A 14,125-nucleotide genomic window follows, 5' to 3' on the forward strand; every position below is an offset into this window, starting at 1 on the left:
AAGTTATGTTGTATACCATGTTTTAAAACGTATTTACTATAATAATGACCAAACGGTTGTCGTCTTCAAGTTTGATGAAATTTATACAAGATATAAATACCTTCAAAATCCACTATTATATGAATCTAACCTAACTTGGCAGTTCTGAGATATAACGAAATATCTAAAAATGACTTGAGACTTGTAACGTTTATTTTAAAGGTTATAGTGATTTTAGTGAAAAACTTTTGCTATTTTTAAAAGTATAATAGAAAAATTACTAAACTCAATTACTTACTCAAAGTATCAAAAACAACGGTTAGGATGCGATATACTGACTATAAATGTTAGAGCACAGACGTAAATGACAGTGAAACTGACTCGGCAGTAAAATTTAATGAATTGCGCTTCAAATTCACATTTTTTTGTTACTTTTTTGATTACTAGTGATGTTTGTTTAAAAATCTTAAAAGAATACTTTAGAAAAAAAGGTCTGCTCAAAAAGAAGAATTAGAAGAAGAAGAAGAAATGTATTTTGACTATCATTCTATAAGTGATCAAAAAAATAGAGGTGACACTCTTGTTTTATTGTTTTGGTTTTATTAGTGTATTGATATGTGTTAACTAAGCTGACCAAATACCCTACAAAGAATATTTATATTATTTATTTGCAATATATTCTCAACATGATTTCAATAATAGTACAATATATTGATTAGTGAACATTATGTGGAGAATAACCATAAACAAGCCCTCAATTAATTAATAATTAAATAAACCATTTAAAATATAAGGCTATACATATATTAAATGACCTTTACTGCTCTTTAAAATTTCAATTAAACCTTTATTTATACATTCTATGCACGGACAATAATGAAAAATAAATCATTTGATAAGGAAACGCATGCCATTTTCATAGGTATCAGTCCGATGGAAAATAACGGTACCCCATTTCGATTTATTGTGGCCACCAATTGATGGCCGAGCGATAAATCATTCAGTCGTAAATTTGGATCGCAGTCAACAGAAAAATAAATGTATAAATGATATCCAGCTGAATCTTTTGGAAAATATAGCAGACAAGCAGTCGACCGATGTTGATTTAAACGAAAGGTGTTTCGTATTAATCAGATTAATTCATTTTGAAACGTATTTATAATTTATTTCGTATATATTTATTTATATGTATTTATGTTTCGGTATATTTTAATGAGAAACATATCGTTCATACAAGGAAATTAGTCTGATATTAACATATTCGATACATTTTCAGAACGAATATTAAAAAACTGCTTTTCAGTTATAAAAATGATTGTTTTTCAGGTATTCATTTTGTTTCTTTTCAGGTTTATATTTAAAATTTGAATGTATTTCTTAGAATAAGGAAAGATGGACTTTTACGCGAAAAGTAGTTCTCCCATAAAATAGTACTGATTGATGTTATTGATGTATTCGCAGTTGTATTTTATACCGACATTTGGCTTACTTATAAATATAAAACTGAACAATGGGTCATTTTGCTTCAATGTACATAGAAAGCTTCTTAATTTATTAATACTTTATATTCTGATTTTAAACAATATGAACAATTCATAAAAAGAAAACTGCTACTAAAAAGATAGTAGCAAGAAAGACAATATTTATACAACGCAGTTTACACGAATAAAATGATGTTTATGTATACTACAAGAAGGAAATTCGTTTCTGATTTCTGTTTTTCAGAAACCACTTTGAAATAATATACTCTTTCTTCATTTTTTCTTGCTGGTTTTCTGGGTCAATATGTCTTTTCATTCTGTAGGATTATTTAGAAACAATTTATTGATTTCTGATAACTGTGGAGATTTATAGGTGAAAAAAAGAAACAAATGATTTTCAGAAACTACTTTTAAAACCAGTTTACAAAGATTGGAACAAATGATAGTCAGGCGGGGCAAGGTTTGAGATATATGGTGGTTCCACCAACTACGTGGTTTTGGATTCCTCGGCTTTAATACGGATTTTGCAATCGTTTGTGAAGCTTTTTCGAGGTCCCGTCACGGTCTTTTCCATACATTATGGTTGTACTCTACTTGCCTGTAGTTTATTTATGGATGCTTCTTTTTTCTGCGTTTTTGCCTACTATCACCCACAAATGTAGCTATTTAATTCCGTCTAGTTTTGGTATGACTAGTATAAAGCAGATAGAAGACAGGTCTTAGGGCCCTGCCTTGAATCACTTCTGCTTGTATTTTTGTTGGTTTAAGAATATTCTTCTTGGTGTTTATTTCTGACGAGTCTGTTAGAAATGTATTATCTTAATATATCTACATATTGATTTGGCAGCATTGTGTTTTATTTATATATCAAGCCCTGTTGCCAAACTTTATCGAAGGCTTGTGACACGTTTAGGAAAACTGCAAACCATTTTTGTGTTTCTTCCAAAGAACGCTCAATGATATACGTTATTCTATGGACAAAATCGATTGTTGAATTTTTTTGTCGGAATCCAAACTGATAGTCCGGAATTACGTTTATTTGTTTTATTATTGGAGCTATTCTCTTGAGTAATATATTCTTGAAGAGTTTTGACACAACTGTTAGTAGAAAAATAGGTCTATACGATTTGACATCATTAGGTAGTTTACCAGGCTTTGATGTCATACTTATTGCCGACACCTTTCAATATACAGGCACATCTTTCAGTCTAAAAGCTGCGTTAGAAATATTAGTAAGCTTTACTATGGTCTTTCTGGGCAGTTGTTGTAGGATTTCTCCACATGCCCTTGTCTCCTTTCTATCAACCAATATTGAGTGGTTTTTTATCTTTTTTCTTTTCATCCTGTCCATCTCTTCTGAGGTATATAATATCTATTGCTGTTCTAACTTTTACCGGACGACTTGATACGTATTGACAATATTCAAGGCTCGCAACGGAATGTTAGGGTTAGTCTGTAAATTGTTTTGCACACTTCTACTTTAAAATCAAACTAGCTAAAACTATATATATATAAACAATATTTTAGTTATTCGAAAATATTTTTAATAAACCATCTATACATTTTTTCGACAAGTGATATACCGCGCGAACGCTGCTTTCCTAAAAAACATCCTTTGAACTACCTTAATTGAATTATAAATAATACATTTTATTTGATTTCGTAAATATCGAACCAGTTCATGTCTTTATCGTCTAAAAATTGATGAGGTGTAAATTTAAATCGTCATTATAGAACGGATCGATGCGATAAAAGCAATGGTAAACGTCTAAATTTATATGATAAGAGATATTGGATTATGTTGGCATGAATATATTTTTAAAAATCAAAAGATTATACGATTTATACAGGAACTTATACAAGTGTATGTGAGTGTTTTGTCGTTTATTAACAAATCTCGGTTTAACTACATATTAATTTGCTTAGTTTGTTAATATTTACTTTAGAATGTTTCTTCATACGCTAACGCGCCTCTAATTCTCGATCTTCATATGTTTCTGATATGTTTTTTGTCCTTCAGGCTTATATGTCTAATGCATATATTATTAAAGAACTTAAATTACAGTTAATTATATAGCCAGAACAGTTAGGTAGCGATCGCTCGGTAGAGTAGGTTAAAGTGGTTTTATTAAATTAAAATGAACTCTTTTCTACACCACCTATGAGGTAGAATTCTAAGCTTGTTTTCATGTATACCACCCCCTAGACGCCTAATCAAAAATTAAATAATATGTAGTAGCATATGTAAGTAATGCGTTATCTTTTTTACTTTTTGTTCTTCATAACTTAGTTGCTGTGTTTCCTTGTCAAGATATAGTTAGGTTAATTATTTGTTCTATGTTTATGTTTTTACTTACTTGTTAGTTTGTTATATTTGATTGGAAAAATGTAGTGAAATTTAGAAAAATCTGTTCGCATACTAAAGAGGACTAAACCCGGGGAATTTGTCAATAAATACGAAAAAATATCGTCTCTTGCATCATTAACTATCTTAGAATTAACTTACATAGAATTGATTTTGACAAATATATATATATATATAGCAACATCTATTAGTTTACTATATAGCACTATACGAAATTAATTAGAACATGTAACTAAAGTTAAAGTATGAAGAATAATTATGATATATTATAGATGTGATAACAACAAAGTTAACAGGATAGGGTAATTTTCAGAGTTCATAGTACTGGTAGATAATATAAAATGTAACATAAGGAACATGACATGTAACTATGTACAGGAATTGGTACTGCCACTGTTACAGACAACATTGTACATGTAAGGATTATGTAAACCAGTGAGAGGTTACTTGGTGAATAAATACAAAATTAGAGGGAATAACCCAGACTATGACGTACATTTAGAGCCCCTAAATGGTATGGAAAAGACAAATGCAAAGGAAATGTACTAACAATTAGTGACTGTGCATTATTGAACATGTCAATTTTTATTTCGTCATAAGTTTTTCAATATTCAATTGTCGTAAATATTGATTTTAATTCCATTCTGTTGAATTTTTTTCCTATAAAGAATAGAAATGACATACCTAACTAAACTAAATTGGAATGCTATTTATTTTATTATGTAGTATGCGCGCTGTAGTCCGCGTTTGACGCAAAAGTTTTGAAGTATTGAAACTAATCTCTGTTTGAGGTTATAGATCTAGCAGAGATATTTTTCTTGGGGAACCAAAAGTTTATATTTATAAGTCATCGAAAAGTTATGTTGCTGTGGGATGGTATAGTTTTTCGACGGCGTGCTGTACAAACTCATGATAACTCATATATTAGGTCCAAATTTAATGCCATAAAGGTATATACAGCGCAGGAATGCCGAAAAATATCGATATATCGTTATATCGATATTTTTTTCTCCTATATATCGATATATCGATATTTTTTAAAAATATCGAGTACTATATATCTATATATAAATGTAAATGTATACCTAATTATTGAAAAATCTAATCCATGACGAATCTAACAATGATCGTACAATAACTACCAGAGCCTTTTTAAATAAAAGTTTTATTTATTCTTGAACGGAAATATTTTTAAATTACTGCTCAGGAAAGTACCATGTTTAACTTTTCTCCTGTGAGGCGATTTCTTCGTTCGTTAATTATTTGCCCAGATTTTGAAAAAACTCTTTCTGAGAGGAATTATGTTGCGGGTATTGAGGACTATATTATGTGTAACTGATATAATTCAGGCAGTGTCATTTTATGGGCTTGTCAAAAAGCCAATGGGTTTTCTAAATGCCCAATAAATGGCATTTCCAAATATTGCCTAATTTGTAAAGTTGCTGCAGTATTTGGAGTAATTACTCCTTGCATTCTAGCCATTTTTTTTATCAAAATATCTCCAAATGTTAATATATTCTTGATCAGTAGTTGTGTCTCGAACTTCGAGTTGTGGAACTATATTTGTATTTTTTGAAGTGAGAATGGAAGATACCTCTTTTGTGATAACTTTTTGTATTGCCTCAGCATTATTTGCAATACCAAATGCTGCTATTTTAAATCTAGGATCTAAAAATCTAAAAAAATTTCCCGCATGTCGTGTTCATTGATGACATCTAATAGACGATTTTGCAATTTTTTCCCCATTCACTTGTTAAAATCCTGGATTAGATGGAATGTTTCAGTCCTGTTATTCACGGTATAATTAAAGACATCGCGGGATATCTTTCACCAGATAACTCGGTGGTCATTATTTTAATGGGCTTTAAAAGTTGAACACATTCTGTTAAGACAGTCCATTCGTCAACAAATACAAACTGTGGTGCTCTTCTTAATAGCCATCAAAATAAATTATTGAATAGTAAAGATTTCCTATCAGAAAATTTATTTATTACAAATATTTAATATACGTTATTCACACCTTTACCGTTAATATTTTTAAAAGAAATTTAACAACTACTACTGCAAAAAATTCTTCAAATCTTTTGGAATCCATGCAATTTGTGAAACCTTTGGAACCTAATTTTAGTTTTCAAGATTTTACGAAAAAAGTTTTGACAAACAAAAGGCTTGGACAAAAATCGTGAAAGTTTATCAAGAAAGTATAACATATTATACCAGCCCAAAGTATTACCTATTCTACCAGTCAAAAGTATCTTGCAATTTATCATTTACAATTTTATTTTTTTGCCTTCGAAAACTAGCGTTCCAAAATGCTGCCATATTAATTTACAATATATAGTTATTCACAAGCAAACTACAAAAAAAGTAAAACCTCATATATTACATATAAATCTGTATAAGCACATATTCAGCACATAATGTTCAATATTATAGTTAGGACGGCAAAGCCACATTGTTAAAAATCAGTCGAATGAATTAGTAGAACCGAAAATAGTAACTAAAAGTAAATTACTGAAACAGTCGATAATAAATAGTAATAAAATCAGTCGAACCAAAAATAGCGACTGAAATAGTCGATAGTAAAAAATAGTCAATTACTAAACAGTCGATAGTCGATTTCAGCAGTCGATTGTTAAACAATTAACGGGACTTAATAAAGTGTTTATGATTAATTTTCACAGCAAATAATCAAATATGCAGGTCTAGCGTCCGTAGAGTCCCGCAAAACTGATATCGATTAACCAATCTATATTCATATATGTTTCATTGTTGGGGCTTGTGATCGGGTCTAATTTGTTTTTTTCTCGTCTAAATGAAACTGTGAGATAATTAAATGGGGAATCTCATCCGATAACCGAGTAATATTTTCATTAGGTGTCAATTTTTGCGCGAATATTGATGACTGTTTTGATTCGGGTTAATATTTGCATCCGTAACTAATAATACGAATTTCACTCGCTCGTGTTTACGTTTGGATTTGTCTGCAAATATTTCCCGGATTAACTCAGATTGGTCGTTTTGTTTCGGTCCTAACCGAGGTCCCGGTGACGTTCCGCATTTAATAGCTGAAATTAATAAATCAAGAACGTGTTTGCGCTGTGGCTGTGTTATTAATTCTGATTGTAGAAAGTATACGCATATGAAAGTATGCATATTAGCGATATCTAGTGTTGAGAATGTAATCAACCGTCAAACAACCTAACCTCACTATTATACTCGATGTTAAATAGCATAGAGTAATATATAGAGGGTTAACTTAATACATATAACTTCAGAATTGTTTGGCGTGGTCTGGGCAGGGATGCGCTAAGAACCCCATTTCGCTGCATCTCATCGCATAATTTAAATTACCATTACAGACAACTGTAAAGAAAATATTTTATTAGGAAGACATTTCATTGCTTGAGGAGTTCGGGTGCATCACGTGACTAACCCATGAGGACATGTTCTGCTGACTAAATTTGAAATATAACCCAAATATAATTTCTTAAAAAAAATATTAAAATAAAATTCTACATAAATACAAATATATAACATTAAAATGCTATAATATTAATTATATATAAATGTGAATATAATAAAAGCTGCAACCTAATCGAAAACGCAGTATCTCCTGTCAAATATTGGCAAATATATTCAAAATTGTCTATAGCGCCTTTTCCCTTTTCCATACATATTTCCAGTGCCAGTGAAAGCAGACTAAGTCTGTGTCTGTTAATATTTTATTTACTTGTTCAACACAAAAATGTATTGCGGCAAGTTATAATTATTTTTACGTTATTTTGAAAATTGCGGAACGGAAAATTAAAACGGTTAAATTCCATCGTCAGAATGGAGGAAACATACCAAAACGTAAGACTTTAAAGAGTAGTAACAATATATTAAAATATATGACAGATATCAAAATTATTACTGTGCTCTTATTATGGTAAAAGGGAGGAGTTACACGGACAGCTTAAAGATGTCATCATGAGATACTGTCTTGTTGGTCTACGAATTATATTATTTTAATCTGTATTAATGTAGTTTTTTAAACATAATTGTTGAAGAATTAATTTTTCAATGCGTAAACCCAAAAAAATCCCATCCATATTGGTTAAGGTGTCTTAAGACTTAAATATTATTAGTATTTTAACCAATACACATTCGTTCAAGTAAATGAATCCCTTCAAAATAATTCAGTTTTTAATTGATGACACTTCATAAACACCTAAAATATAATAGTGATTATGACCACAGAGTAATAGAGATGCAACTCAATAGGGGCTCTGGCGCAAAGCTTTGCTTTGCCCAACATCCAGAGGGAGCCATAATGGGCCATTCAAGTAATTTGAGTGGTCAATTTAAATCTCCATTATAGGCACCTGTTAAAAAATATTTTACTGTGAGAATATTTGATTGGCTCATTAGTAATGTTTGGCACGTGACAGCCTTGACGTCATGTTGAATTAACCAATGAAATTTAAATAAAAACAATTTTTATTTTGAAATAAATTTATTTAATTAAATTCAATTAAATATACATATAAATATAATATTCAAAAATAAATAAATATGAATATAATCTATAACAACAAATATAAATTTATACCGTTAACTTATCTACAAAACATAAATATAATATAAAAATAAATATATCTATAAAATATAAATATTATATAGATATATAGAACCATAAGTAAAACACTTTGGTGCATTGCGAATCAAAATTATCTCTTCCATCTATCCGTCAGTACTTTTAATATTTTATCCGAAAGATCATTATGCAATGTACAATTGAAGGGTTTTAAATTTACTTTTTTGAATATTTTGAATAAAATAAGACATAGCTCAAAGACCTACTGACAGTATAATAAAAGAATTTTATTAGAGCCTGGGGCACGAGATTTTATCTTGCCTCTATAAAATCAGTCTCAATTTGTGAGTCTACTGATTTATTCATAATTGTATGTAAACAAAAATCACACTCAATTTCTTTTTTTAAAAGTTATACTAAATAACCTCAGATGTACACTACGGTACAACGTAAAACTTTGTTTGCTCTTATAGGAACATCTGGACTGAAGTTATAGAGTCAAGTAATTAACAGTAAGAATGAGCAGAAAGGTGGATACTGACTGAATGAATACAAACTTTACCATTACCTTCTGGAGTTTGTTGAAATGTCGATGATACTTGCTTCGAACATCCTGGTCGTGGGCCTGGAACGATGGAAATAGGTACTACAAATGTAGTAAGACAGTTTATAAATAAATGGTAACAATTATGAACAGAAATGTGACTGACTTCTTCAATTTACATTCTATATAATTTTGATTTTGATCCACTTCCATTTGTGCATATTCTGGGCTCGTGGTATTATTTTCACCATCACTAAATTGTTCATTAGTACTTAAAGGAAAGTTTAAATGTGTAACAAAAATGTCTCACATGGTAACGATAATAAATCTGTTTCATGTTTAATCAAACCAGTTTAGGATTTTTAATGTTTTCTACTCATTTCTTAAAGATTCTTAAAGATTTTTCTACTCACTATCTGTGCATCCGTGCATACAACACTTCCTAGAACGGGAACGCATTTCAACTACCGACTCGTATATAGTAATAAAATAAAATAATAATTTAATGTATAAACGTTATAAAAAGCTAACCACACAGTTATCTATATGGGGCAAATTGAAAATGGCGTGCAAAATAAACAAATCATAGAACTAAATGAACCAATCAGATTCCGTCGCGGCTATTAGCATAGCGAATAAAACAAGTAATGTGTTAAAGGTAGCCACATCTACATGTTGGATGTCGCGAAACATTGCCAAAATTTCCTATGAAGTTAAATCTCTATTTCTCTATGATTATAATTAAGTAACAAAAATGCTGAAGACACACAAAAATGGCGTCATAAACAAACTCAAACAAACCATAGAAACAAACAATCGCGTTACAGAAATGAGCCAATAAATTGTCTTTGTAACGCTATTCAAACGAACCAATGAAGAAAGTGGTTTCAGTACCTGTATTCGTGGGACCACCCAAAACATTTTCTCGGTTTCGTCTATTCAAGTTAATTCTCCATATGATACTATATATTAAATAGTGTTCCATTTATAAATACTAATCATTTGACGTTCAAAATTGCATACCTCGACATTCATTAATTTTATTGTTTTATCTGAAGAAATATGCTGGTGAAGCCAATCAGGCACTGTTAAAAACATATAGTGACGCTGCTCCATCATATCCCAATAGTTAGATTTCAATGATTTGAAAGTAGTTATTTTGTTGAAGAAGTATTTTGAAATAGAATTGCAAGATTTATTATTAGACGAAAACACTGCTTAAACTTTCAGAAAGCTTTGCACTTGAGGAGTAACTGTTTCGAAACGATGATACGCGATAGTAAGGATCGGAAACGAGGGAATATTTTATGAATAGCGTATATCTATTACTTTTCTTGAACAGTTTATTTTTACAGACTAAGCAAGCCCCTGTGGCCTAATGGATAAGGCATCTGCCTCCTAAGCAGGGGATTGTGGGTTCGAGTCCCACCAGGGGTAGTGGCGCCTAGTAAGAGTTGCTTTTTTATCGACAATTTTTGTTTAAATAATTTTCATTAAAATCTGCGATTGATGATTATTAATAAACAAAGTTATTAAAACCTATTAGTTATTTTATAGTTAATTATATGTATAGTAAGTTATTAAAATATAAATGAAAAATATTAACGATCAGGTTATAAGCGATGATTTACTTGTATGGTGCAAGCCCCTGTGGCCTAATGGATAAGGCATCTGCCTCCTAAGCAGGGGATTGTGGGTTCGAGTCCCACCAGGGGTAGTCAACTTTTTTAAATTTTTTTAGATTATTTAATAAGTATTATGTTGTATTTAAAAACTATAGTGAATTAAACTATAAATTTCTGTATTAGTTTTTCAAATACATAAAATTTTAGTAAACTACTACTTAAAGTTAATTATAAAACAATCTCTGATGGTGGCTTAATCCAATAACGTTAAATGAATTAGAACAAGTCGGACATTGTTGCTTCTTGCAAAGTTGGCGTTGCAGACATTAGCCAGTTAAGGAATGCCAATTAGATTTATTTCTTTTATTCCTAATGTATAAAAGAAATAATGTAAAAGTCTTAGCTCTTATAATAATAATAAAGAACGTTTTTGGCCAAAGTATTTTTCAACGTTTTTAATTTTACTAATTTACTGAAAAGTTTTGATGAATGAATATAAATACAATTGTTTTTAAATATATTTTAAAGCCTCGTTTTGCCACCGAGGTTTTATCTGGACTGGGCTTACTGTTTAACGTGGACGCTGAACTACGGTCCTCGGCATCGTCGGATTTCCCACTCTTGCCAAAAACAATCACGAACATAAATTTACGACCCAGCAGAATTCGAACCTGCGACTATCGCAACATTAGGTGGACCGTCCTATCGCCTTTACCACTGCGCCAACCAAGACAGCATAAATACAATATTGTTATTTGAATTATTTATATATAATATATTTTTTTATATTTTTAGTATTATTGTCGACTAATTATGGTTTTAAATTGTGTTTAATTACAACACTGCTAGATCATATATTACTGGTGTGTATACGACAAGGTTTAAATAATCACAGAAGAAACTACCTTTGAGCTGGAGGTATCATTAGCTATTTGTTCAATAATGTTTAATAACTGTTACTCGTTAAATGTGATTTCATTTATTTGAATGACATATTGTTTTAGAAGACATACCAAATGCCATATAGTCCGTGAAACAATTGACTAACATATATACAATATTATCTAATGGTGTCGTATGTTTCGGTGAAGACAAGGTTCCTTAGATAATGAGATTTAGTGCCATTTGATTTGTATTATGTAGCAACCGCCAACAACCTGTTGCCAACGGACATTTTGGGACATCTTGTGTTATCTGTCGCTAAATAAAATATATCTGCATGTACAGGAGGCATATTAGACTAATTCTTATGTACGGTGAAAGTGTGAAACTAATTAAAATAGAATCAGAGTTTTACATATAACTGAAGAATATAGTAGAGTTAGTGGTATACCAACACAAATACTTAAATCAGAGTTAATGTTATTAACGTTAGTATCACGTAAATTCTTTAATTTTTAACAGATTTGACACTATCGAAGTATTTTCAAAAAGCATAGACTCTGGATTTTAAGGCATTAAAACTTTTAGATGCAAATACATGTTAAACAAATATTGAGTATTGAAGTTAGTTTGTTGTAGTTTTTTTTTGAATAAAAACGGTTATTAAAAATAAGTTTCAAGGAATATATTATTACATATATTGTACATGGCTAACTATTATAATTTCCCATTTTTTCGAGCAAAAATCCTTGATATTTTGATCGTCTGTCAATGGCAGTGGCAATGGCAATTAGACAGTAGAGAGTTGAAAAAAATGTTTTGGCTAATTTTGACCAGCTTTTAGTGCACAATTATTCTACAATACCACCAAACAAATGTGGTTTTTCGGATCCTTCTTTGTGTCAATCATTGAGGTTGGTCATGATTTATTTTTTTTAATCCTGCCTTTCGAAGGCTTTGTGGTCGACGTTTGATTCCATAGCAATATCTTGAGATGAAATATGTTTAAGAATTTCCTGATTTTTTTAAACTATTGGCTGACCAGACCGATATTCAACTTTAACATCGAAATTTTTAGAACGAATGCGAGCAAACCAATTTTAATACTAATGTTCAATTAAGCACTCATTACACATAAATGCAAAGCAAGATATGACGAAAATAACCTGAACTCTCTATTTTCAAGGGCTAAGTTATAGTCTGACTGACAGATTCATTGGTCCCAACATTATACCCAGAGTATTCCATGCATTATTATATTTAAAACGCACTATAGTATGGCTTCGTTGAATTACGAAGGTGATACAAAAGACTATGCATATTATTAAGATATAATGACTGAAATTGAATGATAATTGAATACAGTAGAGATGATTATTGTGTATTGAAATTAATTAGTTCTGTTCCAATTTTTTTTTTGTACAAATACATACTTTGTATCTTGTTTATCTTCTTATTGTTCAGTCGCAGAAAGTAACAAGAAAGTTAGCGACTTAAGCGTTTTTACACACCGATTGATGATTCGTGCCAATCAAGATAATAACCGCCGAATTTTCCGAACCGCCAGCTATTTCATGATGTATGTTGCTATGTGTGCGAAAATCTATAGTGTTTTAGGGTAAATTATATGGTTCGGTGAATGGAGGTAAGGCGAAATTAAACAGTAGTTGTTTACATGGTGTGACCGTTATTTTATTAAAGTTATAAAAATATAAAAAACACAAATAAATGAAAGGAAGCGGCGCTGAATTTGCCTGTATACGAGACTTTGACAGTTCATGGTGGCAGGTCTAAACTGAACGATGGTCAGTGACTGAACGAATGAAAGTATCCTTCAATAATCTTCCAGAAAAATGTCTCGTGGTTACCAGATATTCGTAATCGTGTATTAGTCGGCACCCCGCCTGTGTTCAACATCTGGGATTATATTTCTGAGTATTTCGTAGACCGTTATTCCATGATGTAAAATTCGACATGCCTCAAAATCGCTACAATCCGTTATTATGATACATTAAGCTTAATTAAGCAAAACTTCCCTCCGCGGATTATATGCTATCATCAGTAACAGGCCAGATGCTATCATCAGTAACATAGATGGAACAACTGAGGTCGACACCGTGACATACGCGGTGTATATGTCATGCGTGCATGGTTGACCAGATACGTTAGTAAATTTGATTACTCATCACTCGGTATGAAAAATGATGATGATGACAAAAAATGATGATTAAAAATTATTGTATTTAATGGAAAGAAGATGCAATCTGTTATATGGCGATAAAATGTGACACTGAAAGGAAAAACAACCAAATTCGTTTACCAATCAAGCTGTTTTAAACATAGATGGTTGGATAGTCAATACCTTATTACATAATACTTTCCTCCTAAAGAAACGGCCACAGGGGTATATAGTTGTTAGAAAAATTGTGTTTGACTATCGATTGTGCCTTCATTTGCCTGTTGACCTTTGAAGATCTTTGAAATGGCACTATTTCTACTCAAATTTCCATGGTACCCTTTTACAGAATGGTTTTACAAATTTTAGTGATTCCTTTGGGTGGCCTTACACCTTGAACTGTGATGCATGTACCGAAAATCCACGGACTATGGATGTTTTTCAAAGATTGAATGATTATTACTTGGAATAGTTTATGGTTAGGGGTCGTTAAG

At 31.0% G+C, this 14,125-nt stretch overlaps 1 protein-coding gene and 2 non-coding genes across 4 annotated transcripts in view; all 3 read left to right on the plus strand.

Annotated features, from left to right (window-relative positions):
* The window catches only part of Pdfr (Pigment-dispersing factor receptor), a 73,464-nt gene that overhangs the window by 17,421 nt on the left and 41,918 nt on the right, over window positions 1-14,125 (plus strand). The window lies entirely within an intron of this gene.
* On the plus strand, window positions 10,313-10,385 carry TRNAR-CCU (transfer RNA arginine (anticodon CCU)). The gene has a single exon. It is a non-coding gene; the product is annotated as a tRNA-Arg (tRNA).
* On the plus strand, window positions 10,593-10,665 carry TRNAR-CCU (transfer RNA arginine (anticodon CCU)). Its single transcript has one exon. It is a non-coding gene; the product is annotated as a tRNA-Arg (tRNA).

Source organism: Rhynchophorus ferrugineus, unplaced genomic scaffold (genome assembly GCF_030347505.1).
Source record: "Rhynchophorus ferrugineus isolate W39M unplaced genomic scaffold, kcgeb_rfMv2 rfM9, whole genome shotgun sequence".
Taxonomy (NCBI): Eukaryota; Metazoa; Arthropoda; class Insecta; order Coleoptera; family Curculionidae; genus Rhynchophorus; species Rhynchophorus ferrugineus.